The sequence below is a fragment of the Bos indicus genome, chromosome 11 (assembly GCF_029378745.1).
Source record: "Bos indicus isolate NIAB-ARS_2022 breed Sahiwal x Tharparkar chromosome 11, NIAB-ARS_B.indTharparkar_mat_pri_1.0, whole genome shotgun sequence".
NCBI classification, from domain to species: domain Eukaryota; kingdom Metazoa; phylum Chordata; class Mammalia; order Artiodactyla; family Bovidae; genus Bos; species Bos indicus.
Window position 1 is genome coordinate 4,101,590 of NC_091770.1, and position 11,616 is coordinate 4,113,205.

General features: G+C 51.8%; 1 protein-coding gene across 5 annotated transcripts in view; it reads right to left on the minus strand.

Moving 5' to 3' along the window:
- CRACDL (CRACD like) overlaps nt 1–7,508 on the minus strand; it is a 130,814-nt gene extending 123,306 nt beyond the window's left edge. For 2 of the 5 annotated variants that reach the window (XM_070798285.1, XM_070798287.1), the window contains exon 1: nt 7,093–7,337. The gene's annotated coding sequence lies outside the window, so the exon portion shown is untranslated. Of the gene's footprint in view, nt 1–6,410; nt 7,070–7,092; nt 7,338–7,391 lie in introns of those variants that run through there. The other 3 variants (XM_070798286.1, XM_070798289.1, XM_070798288.1) reach the window with 3 other exon arrangements.
- Nucleotides 7,509–11,616: the final 4,108 nt, after the last annotated feature.

An 11,616-nucleotide genomic window follows, 5' to 3' on the forward strand; every position in this document is an offset into this window, starting at 1 on the left:
TTAATTTATACTTTGTAAAAAACTTTTTATTTTGTATTGGGGCAGAGCTGATTAACAACGCTGTAGTAGTCTTAGGTGAGCAGCAGAGGGACTCTACCATACATACACACGTGTCCATTCTCCCCCAAACTCCCCTCCCGTCCAGGCTGCCACATAACACTGAGCAGAGTTCCCTGTGCTCTACAGCAGGTTCTTGTTGGTCATCCAACACAGCAGTGTGTACACGTCCATCCCAAACTCCCTAACTACCCCTTCTTCCCATTCTTCCCTACTGGCAACCATAACAACACCTACTCCTGTGAACACACGTGTATAGGCGTATCTGGCACAGCACGCACCAAGACCGGAAGGAGACGCTGCCCCAGATGTCACTGCTGCGCCTGCTCACGCTCTGCCTCCAGGTCTGCTGGATGGAAGAGACTGTCTGTGAAACGGCACCTGGCCTCGGGCCACCCGAGGGGGCAGCCAAAGGGCAGGCTGCCAGGACGGAGCCCAATCACAAGTCTGGTCAGGGCCCCAGATGGCAGGCAGGCTGGCCCCGAGCCAGGCTCGCCAACTTCCAGGCCTTTCCCGCTTGCCAGCCTGGCCAAGTCTTGTCTACAGTGCTTGCGCCGCCACTGAGAGACCCCGAGGTTGCCCATGAGCTGCTCCTAGTAACTGCAGCTCTAGAACGTGGTGCCCAATAAGCCGTGCTGACCAGAACCCCTTGATGCACAGACTCGCCTTTGCCCACGAAGGCCTGACACAGTGCCATGACACTCGCTAAGATGACATTGCTGAGTCTCGGAAAACAGGTGACTCACATTTGCAAGATGTTTTGTGTTCGTACATTAAGAATCCATTTACACCCTGAAAATACACTGGAAACGCTAATACGCTAAACGCTAAATAAGATGATTTAAAGATCTTTCCAAAGGCGCATACAGCTGACACCCAGCAACACACCAAATACACAGGGCTGAGTCTATCCCTGTGGAAATGACCCCAGGGCAAGGAGGGTGGATCACCAGGTGGAGTGGTGCAGGTTCAGACATTGAGTGGGTGGGGTTAAACTTCCAACAAACCCCATCCTCCTCCCACTCCTCTCACTGAAGCTTCTAAGTCATGAATCTTCCACGCAGGAGAACCCAAGAGAAAGTTCCTGCTACCAGGCTGAAGAATTGATGCTTTCGAATGGTGGTGCTGGAGAAGACTCCTGAGAGTCCCCTGGACAGCAAGGAAATCAAACCTGTCAATCCTAAAGGAAATCAACCCTGAATATTCATTGGGAGGACTGATGCTGAAGCTCCAACATTTTGCCCACCAGATGCAAAGAGCCAACTCATTGGAAAAGACCCTGATGCTGGGAAAGATTGGGGGCAAGAGGAGAAGGAGGCAACAGAGGATGAGGTGGGTCGATGGCATCACCAACTCAACGGACATGAATTTGAGCAAACTCTGGCAGATGATGAAGGACAGGGAAGCCTGGCGTGCTGCAGTCCATGGGGTCATGAAGAGTTGGACACGACTGAGCGCCTGAACAACAACCACTCCTTGGGGAGCATGGTGGGAGGAAGAATGAATAATTAAGCAGGCAAGCTGATGGAACATGGGGGTGAGGAGTGAAGTATCCAACCCAGGTTAGAAGAGCCGGTGCCAGTGGAGACCAGCTCGCTGCACTTGCCACATGGGTTGCAGAGCCCTGAAGGGAACTCAAGTGACCCAGGTCAGAGCCCCCACGCCCACTACACCTGCCCCAGCACCCATGAGGTACTGAGGCTGTGCCTGGCCCCAGAGCTGCACATAGAGCAAGAGCCGAGCCGAGAGCAGTCTGCACAGGCTCGGAGCAGCGTGTCCGGAAAGGACAGTAAACAGGATGAAGGACTCTCATAAGATAGGTTAAGTAGAGACAAACACTCAGTAAGGAGAGCACGTGTGCATGCAACATAGGGAGGTGTGGAAGGACGGACAGACACCTGATATTCATGAGATGCTAAATATACCCAGGTCACTGGGCAGTAAATATTCATGATACACTCAGTGCTGAAAAGGTACTAAATATTCACAATATATTCATCCACAGGAGACTAAACATACGACAGGGCCTTGATATGGACTGTAATTCCGTCACCCACGGGCGACATGCAACGTGGTCCTCTGAGCCACCACCGTCTGTCATGCTCATCAGCCGGCCACAGATGCGGCAGGGCAAAACTGGCCCTGCATCTCGCCTGCAGAACAAGTGTGTGTATGCGTGTGTGGGCGCAGGGGGTGACTGGTCCAGGGCACTTCCTGTCAGTAGCCTGGCTGCTAGTACTTGTAACCATGTTAGCGGGAAAAGCTGACACTGCAGAGGGACACAGAGCATGCGAGCCCTGTGTGCCCTGGGGCTCAGGAGCCGGGCAGATCCCACCTGCTTGCACGCTCCCTACCTCTGTTACCTGTCCCCTCTCTCTGCCCTGGCTCCTCACTTGAAACTGCATCAAGCTCATTTCCTACCTAGAGGAGGAAATGGCAACCCACTCCAGTATTCTTGCCTGGGAAATCCCACAGACAGAGGAGCCTGGCGGGCTACAGTCCATGGGGTCACAAGAGAGTCGGACACAACCGAGCACAATAAGGTAATTCCCAACAGGACCTCTACCACTAGCCCTGCTCAGCAGTGCTCTACACAGCAGACCTGCTCGTTGTCCTGGATCACCATCAGCTCTCAGACCCTTCATTGCTTTAGGATCCTTTATCAGGGGGTCTTATGTGAGTAGTGTTAGTCGCTCAGTCCGTGTGACTCTTTGCAACCCCATGAACTGCAGCCCGCCAGGCTCCTCTGTCCACGGAATTCCTCAGGCAAGAATACTAAAGTGAGTTGCCATTCCCTTCCCCAGGGGATCTTCCTGACCCAGGGATTGAACCCAGGTCTCCTGCATTGCAGTTAGATTCTTTACCATCTGGGCCACCAGGGAAGCCCCTAGGGGGTCCTAATCAGGGATCAAAATAAATGCCTTTTTGCTTATTAAGAAAGACAATGGTAGAGTAACCACTACAAATAATTCATGAGGCATTTTCTCCGCTGATACAGGATCTCAAGTGATGCTGGTATGCGTGAATCCCCACCCCCATGCTATGGGGTCACAGGGACTCTAGGTGGCAGAGTGGAAACCAGAGCCCTGACTGCCCCCCTCAACTGGACCACTTGCTTTAAGAAAGCAAAACACCTCTCACATTTTCACGACCCCCCACTCAAGCCAGCCATTCTGAGAGTAATTTCTTGGGAAACTCGCACACCTGACCTAAGGCTTCTGCTGCCTCCCACAGATGTGAGAATCTGGGGACAGAAAAAAAAAAAAAGAGACTACTGTCTGGACCCCAGAGGTGAGTGGGTATTCCAGAAGTTCTCAAACTTCATACATTCAAAAGCCCATCCCACACCGGGGCTAGGAAGACACTTGAGCAAATAAACAACATCCTACTCCTCACCTTTCAAAAGGCTCTTTAGCAATTTCTTTCACAGACAGCTTAATCATAAGAAACGTATCTGGGAGCTCTTCCTACCCAGATCTGCACAGGAACAGTGCCAGTGTCCACAAGGAGCCGACACAGGTAGGGGTGTCCCTGGTTGCATGGCCACCCCTGTCCGATCATTTCTTGTCAATCTGCCACTAAATTCGCTGACCATTCCCTGGGATCTACTGGTTAGTGTCCTGCTGAGCTCAGGGTTATGGGTCATAGCATATTAAAGCAATACAAAGGATGCTACAGTAATTCCTTAGAATCATCGACGTGCCTTAAGGACCATTTACCTGACCTGAAACTTTGAAATGCGCTTCCGGGTGCAGATAACTGAGAATAACAGGACTGGATGAGAATTCCTCTGATTTCCATTCAGCTGGGGGAAAATGCCAGGCATTTAGAATGCTGACCGTGACTATGGTCCAATGTACAGATACAGGTACCCTGACAACAAAAGGGATAAGCCTGACACCAGGAAGAGTTAACTAAGAGGTGAGCCCCAAAAGACCACTCCTGGGGAGTCTTCTGTCTTTATGGACTCAAGAGGTCCTTCCCAGTGGGAAGAAGAGATAGTAAGGAAGTTTGGGATGGACAGGTACACATGCTATATTTAAAATGGTTAACCAACACAGACCTACTGTATAGCACAGGGAACTCTGCTTAATGTTATTTGGCAGCCTGGGTGGGAGGGGAGTTTGGGGGAGAATGGATACATGTATATGTATGAGTCCCTGTGCTGTTCACCAGAAACCATCACAACATCGTTCATCAGCTATAACCCAATACAAACTAAAAAGTTAAAAAAAAAAAAAAGAAGAAGAAGTCCTCCCCATGGGAAGTTCTCTTTAATCTCACATGTGGCCGAGTCTTAATGTTACTTAAAGTCCCTCCTCCTCTGAGAAGCCCTCCCTGACCACTTTGCCTTCTACCCACAAAGTGTGAACAAAACCCAGGACTTGTGAAGGGCTAATCAAGTTCTCCAAACAATTCCTAAGGATCCTGAAAAATCAATTACAACTTGGATTTTTCGGTATTTTTCCTGCCGCTTTTGGTAAATGCCAAGCTTACAGTGGATCGTTCTGATGATGAAGCAGCAGCGGCATAAACAGCACGATCGTTTGGAAAACACCAAAGCATATGAACCTGGTCTACTGCGCTGGGCTCGGAGTGTGTAGGCAGACAACTCTTCTGTCCTCCAACCACCAAAGCTTCAAAGCTACTCTTTCCCCATCTCCTCCCCATCCCTGACTGGTAACTCCAACAGGCCCTACAGTCTTTCCGGTCTTTTTCAGGTAATAAGAAGTCCAGGGCAGATAACGGAGGTTGACTTGCCCAGAAGACGGGGGGATGGGGGAAGGGAATTTCTGGTCTGTTTCCCCAGTTTGCTGCCCCCCAGCTTCCTTCCCACATCTCCAGGGTGCATCTGGTTTCTCCAGGGAGGGGAGGAATTAAGATATACAAGTTGCTGAAATTCCCTCTACACATCAAGAGCTTTACTCTAAGCCCCCATGTCCAGAGGACAGGAGATACAACCTAAGAGAGATTCCTGCCTTTCATGTCAAAAAAAGAAAGCTCTTCCGATACAGGGAGAGAGGAACCTGGAGCCCCCAGCCCCTTTACACCCAGCCTGGAAGAGAGAGGTTAGTGAGGGAAGAAAAACCCCAGGGGATTGAGAGGGACATGGAAGGCTGGGGGGAGTTTGTCCTGCTTATGGCTAGGAACACAGGACCGCTCAGACTAGGGCTATTCCACACAAACTGGGCAGGTTCCCAGATGCCCAGCAGGGACCTGTTGAAGACACAGGGTGAGGAGACCTCAGGGCCAGATGCAGGAGCCTGTGGCCTCACTCCAGGGACAGCTGGCTGGACAATGCTCAATGGAAACAGGAAAAGGAGGCTCAGTGGTGGGAAACCCATCAGATGACAGCAAGAAGCCACGCTCCCCACACCTTGAAGTGCTGCAACCTTCTCCTGGAGCCCAGAGACTACCTGCCCCAGAGAGTGGGCCCCAGACAGTGACCTGGAGAGACGGAGACTGACTTTCCGGGGACTAAGCTGCTTTAAGCTAGATACCGACTCAGATAAAATCCTTTGAATTAGGCTCAGGAAAATCACAATCAGGACCTAGGACTAGACATATCAAAAGGGAGCCAAAGTCCCTTGTTCAGGGCAGCGAAATTAAGTTCACCTAAAAATGTAAGTTGACCTAAAAAACTCTGCACATCCCAAGGAGGAGGCTGGTGACCTTCAGCCCTCCACAATAAACCCCGGGCAAGAAACATCTCCACTCGGATCGAAAGGCTTCCTCAGGGTCTCCATGCAACACAAGCAGAGCTTATAAGCGTGTCTGTGCACAGGCACGTAGCTAACCTCCCCAGGAAGAGCGGATGGCTGCAAGCTTGCCCAGGCAAACCCAGCCTACTGTGCCACCTCAGAAAACTTACCCTCCAGAGGGCAATGCACCTTCACCCACAGTCTCATTTAACCCCCTGAGCTGGCGACCGGCACTCCCTTTCTGCTAAGTCAAACCAAGACTCATCAAGCTTCGGTGACCGGCTCAAGATCACCAAGCTGAACAACAATATGAATAGGACACCCACCCTTCCCTGAGCCCGAGGGGCCTGGTCCCACGCAGTGGCCATATGCTGTGTGTGAGCCGGGCAGCAGCCTTGCAGGTGCCACTTTTTAATTTGTTCATTGAGGACAGCTGCTCAGAGAAGCTAAGAAACTTGACCAGGAGGCAAGTCTGGACCAAGGGAGGCCCTCGCTCCAGGCACAACATTTCAGGGAGTACCAAAGACTCCTGAAGACAACCGGTACAATGGACTGTTTCAAAACATCAAAATGAACACAGAATCCACACTGCACAAAACACATCACAGTTTTAAATAAAGACAGGATCTGTAGTACTGATTTTTCTTCTACCTTAGCCTCCAATATGGCTCAGCACAACACTGGGGCAGAGAGAAGAAACCAGCCCCGCTCAGTCCTCCACAGGCCCCACAGTCAGGGACCGCTGATGTGACTGCACAGACTCTAGAAATGCTGCTCCCCACAATCCTACCGCCTCACATGGCTCTAAGGAGTGATCACGGCGCTCCATCATCCCAGGTGTGAGCTCCAGGGAGACCAGGGTCTAAACAGATTCTATTCCACGGTCACGTGCCCGAATTATGTAAATGAAGGAAGCGTGCCGGCTGGAATAGGGAGTGGGGATATTTTAAGCTATCAGTTGAGGAAGGTGTGGGGTGGGCGCTCAGAGGCTCACACAGCTGCTCGTCTCCCACTTGATAGATTTATGGCTCAAAATTAAGTATTCAGCAGGGACACCGTGCCAGCTGCCGCTTGTACCGACACGAGTCTAACCCCAACGGTGGTATTCCTTTACACTTTGCATTTCCAAAGCCAAAGCCTGGTTGGTAACTAGTCCACTGGAGTAACCACTCAGGCTTTGCTCACTGTTCACCTCGTATTAACGCCCCATCTGAGAGGAAACGTCCGTTCAACAAATAGGTGTTGATTAAAAATGTGAGCATTTCTTAGATCAACCCCAGAACCCCTCAATGGCAACCAAAGCCTAAAACGTGTATAACAAATAAAGCATTACCTGAAGCAGAAGAGTTAACGACCGTCCACTCCTCTCCCCTGCCGCGGCCTCTGGCGCCAGGAGGCACCGACACTTCGTCCACCAACAACTTCCCCCGGACACACCGACTCCCCTCGTCGTGTGTTTTCTGAGGCGTCACCTCACGATTCAAAGTTAAGTCCGGCGAAGTCAGCAAAGGGAAACTTCGGGCACTTGGGGGAGCGCGTCCGGCCGGACTCGGCCGCGGGGAGGGCGCTCCGTCCGCGTGGCTGAGGGGGTCCCCGGCTCCGAAACCCCCGCCCCAGTCCCAGCCCCGGTACCTGCACGGGAGCGCGGGCGGCTCCGCGAAGCGCCGGAGGCTCTGGGTCCGCGGGGTGGGGGCGGCGGGGCCCCGGGAGCGCGGACGCGCGGCCCTCACGCGGCGCAGCAGGTGGCCGCCCGGCCTCGCCGCCGCCGCCGGTCGGGGGCCCGAGACCCGGGCGCGGGCGCGGGCGCGGGCACGACCCTCCGGCGCCGGCGCTGGCGCTTGCCGGGCCTCGGGCGCGCTCCCCGGCCCGGGCGCGCCGGCTCGGCTCTGCGGCTCTCCGCACGGCGGGGGTGGACGCCGCTCCCCTCTTCTCGCTCCGCTCGCTCTCCCGCCGCGCGCACCTCCCCCGCGGCGCGCCGCTCCCGCCGCCCGGCCGCGCTGGGCCGCGAGCTCGTGGGGGGTGGCGCCCGCGGGCCCGGCTGCCGGCGGGGAGCCCCCTCACCAGCCCACGGAGACCCCGCCTAAGCCGGCCCGTGCGGGGGCGCTGTCGGAGCTCAGGGCCTGGCGTACCCCCTCTTCCCCGCCTCCCCCAGACGACCCCGACGGTCCCGTGGACGAGGTGCCCCCGCTCCGCGCCCCAGCGGCCCCGACTGCACCCTAGTCTTCAGGGGTCACCTGAGGGCTCCGCTGCCCGACGGCGCTAGGCTTGGGATGCTCATCACCCGCCTCGCCAAGCCGGCCACGGGCCGAAGGGAGGGCGCCGCGAGTGGGAATTGTGTGTTTGAGTAAAAGTAAAAGTTGTTTTCTATATAACCTTGTGTGTCCGGGGAGTCTCCAGGCTAATTCGTGGGATGAATCATTGTTGTGACACTGCAAACGGGGAAGAAAGGCTGCCAGCGGCCTCGCAGCCTCTCCTTACTTTCTTGTGGAGACCCGCCGGTCCAGGTAAGGAGATTGGTAAGGAAACGTGCTGGCCTCGGACGGTCGCTCAGCGGCGACCAGAGAGCTGGCCCGGAAGCCTGGGCCTGCCAGTCACACAGCCCCAGACGCCCCCGCCCCGGCCCCGTGCCTACAGAGCAGGGAGCTTAACCTGCAGGGAGGTAAGACCCACGTGAATTGTGACCCACAGGGAACGGAGGCCACTGCTGCTGACCCTTGAGAAGCTTCCATGCCAGCTAGAAGAGCTCATGCTAGTAGCACATCGATTGATGACCAACGTCTGAGTCTTCTTCAGCTATGTTGGCGACTTTATATGGGCACACTCGGAATCTGCAACACATTTTAGGTGGTGGGTTTGGGGATTTTCCCTGCGGGCACTGAAGACCCAAGAAGCTCGTGTTTGTACCTCTATCTGCAAAGAGCCAGGGGAGAAGCTTGGAAGGGTCTCTCTCCACTCTTGGCTTTAACTGGAGCAAAATCCCAAATAAAAGCGTCAGAGGCAGGGTAAGGAGGTTAAGGGGCTTCCGAGGTGGTGCAGTGGTAAAGAACCTACCTGCAATGCAGGAGACATGGGTTCGGTCCCTGGATCGGGTAGATCCCTTGGCGGAGGAAATGGTAACCCACTCCAGTATTCTTGCCTGGAAAATTTCATGTACAGAGGAGCCTGGCGGGCTACATACAACCCATGGGGTCATAAAGAGTTGGACGCGCTGAAAGCAACTGAGCACCTCAGGGCACAGAAAGAAGTTAAAGACAGATCGCAGTTATTTGAGCAAATAAAGAGAAGTTTACTTATGAAAATAAAATTTGTATAATCCCTTTGGAATAAACCATTCTCTTAAAAACCCCTTTTGCTGTTAAGTGCTTTAAATTTCCTGTGTGGAAGGAATAAAAATATATTGTGAATCAGTCTATAGCCCCCCAGTTTAATAACCTGCACTCACAATGGACAGGTGACTCATGAAGATAAGAGACAAGGACTCAGTTAGGGGGGTGTGTGCTTTTTTGAGAATCCTCAAACTACACTGAACAACTACAAATAAGCCTGCACCCCCTTTTCTTCTCTCCCACCTTGAGCCTCTGCTCCTTGCTGTTAAAAATTACATTTATTTGTTGTAACTCCTAAATATTTACTGACTCCATAAATCGCCTTTCTAAGTAAGGATTTCATTTGTTTCTGTAGTATCTTAAACTTCTGGCTTTATTTGTGTGTGCTGTGGGTGGCTTTTGAAGTTCCTAGGGGTTTTGAGAGGACAAAACCCAAAGTTCCTGGTGATTAGTTAAGGCTGAGAAAGAACATGGTGTCAACACCCAAAATAGAAAGGGTAGGGGAACTTTGTGAACATGTTAGAAAAATGGGAAAATATCCGGTCCTGGTAGAGCAAGCTTTAAAAGTGTTGAAAGGAAGAATGCACTCCCCCTTCCTCAGCCCCCAGGGCTCCTCCAGTGCCCTTCAAGGGAGCTCTTTTCCTCTGTAATGCCTCTTGGACCAAACCTTGAAGCCAGGTTGAGAAAAGGCTAAAATGTCAGTAACCATTTGCCAACGGTTTCAAGGAAACAGCCCCCACGTAGAGTTTCTGGAATCTTGCACAGACAACCATAAAGCAAAGAGCAGAGGGTTGGTTTTTTTTTTTTTTTTTTTTCTGGAACTCCAGAAAAATCTCGCTCATCTATCCCTGAACGCTCCCTCCTGGGGAAGGAGAACCTCACTGATAAGGCAAAAGAAAGAGCTAAAGCTGTGCTATCTCAGGACTTCCCTGGTGGTCCAGTGGTGAAGACTTTGTCTTCCAATGCAAGGGCGTGTGAGTTCGATCCCTGGTTGGGGAGCTATGATCCCACATGCCTCACAGTCAAAAAACCAAAACATGAAACAAAAACAATATGGTAACAAATTCATTAAAAAACTTCAAAAGTGGTCCGTATCAATTAGTGATTATGTTGCATATCATTTGGGAATGCATTTCTATGAAACAAGACCTACTATTATCCCATCTTACAGAAGAGGCACTGCTGTCATCTCTCTGTTGTGGGGAAATAAGGTGGGTGCCCAAGGTCAGGCAGGAAGGAAGTGGCAGAGCCAGGATTTGAACCCACAGTCTGCAGTCCTGGCACTGAATAGGCTGCCTTTCTGCTGTGTGTACTCAGTCCTTCAGTCGTGTCCAACTCTGCGACCCTGTGGACTGTAGCCCACCAGGCTCCTCTGTCTGTGGGATTTTCCAGCCAAGAATACTTGAGCAGGTTGCCATTTCTTCCTCCAGGGGATCTTCCTGACCCAGGAATGGAATCGGTGTCTCCTGCATCTCCTGTGTCTCCTTGCAGTGGCAGGAGGATTCTTTACCAGTGCGCCTTCTGGGAAGCCCACCTTTCTACCAATGGTACCTAATGCTGCAAACTGAAAATGCTTTAAAAAGAAAGGACATTCACCATTCTCCACTCTCAGGAAGAAGCACCTTTTGGAATCTCAGAAAGAAAGATTATTTAAGTCTAGTCTGCTCTCTACTGAATAATCACAGACCAGAGGGCTGTCACTGGTGGGATGGAGAAGGGGGTCTGCCAGAGGCGCCAGGCTCAGTAGCCCAGGATGGTACCGAGAGACTCTTCTGCAGGAAACGGCTTAACCCCAGGCTTCTGCTCTGGGGTCTTCATAAGACACTTGTTCTGCCTGTTTCCCCTTGGGTTTCAAAATACAGACACCCCCCCCCGCCCCCCCGCATCGGGCCGGATGAGGACTGGAGTCAAGGACCAGTCGGGAGCCATCTAGCCAAAAAAGATGTCAACTTTCTCATGACAACAAGCCCGTTGCCTGGGTGGGCCTTGATGACAGAAGTGGAATTGAACTGCCTCACTGTCCTCCTTCCTGCTCACATGGCATCATCGGCCACCACACACCCAGTTGGGTACGTTTTTGTCCACACAATCAAGCAGCTTCATGCATTTGTGCATTTTCGCTCTAACTAGTGATTAACAATTTTCAAGACCAATACAAGAGTCAAAAGGCTCTGTCTTGAAATCATACCTTTATTTCAGTGGTTCAGAATGTTTTTTCATAAATGTACAAAACATTTTATTTTGTAAATTAGATGTCACGTTAAGAGACCAAGTGGGCTTATGTTCAGAACAAGTTCAGGGAATTCTGATTTTTTCCCAGATGGAATGTTTTGTCCTAATGTAGATAATATTTATCCTTTTGGGCAGTTCATTGATCTGTAGGAAGGTATTTCAGGTTTAGTGACACAGGGATATTTGATAATTCTGGCTTAGCATTAGCTGGAGCTGGGAGGTTACACTTCTGCTAGAAATTTATCATGGATGACAAGTTTCATAAAATCTTACAGTCTCAGTTCAGTTCAGTTCAGTCA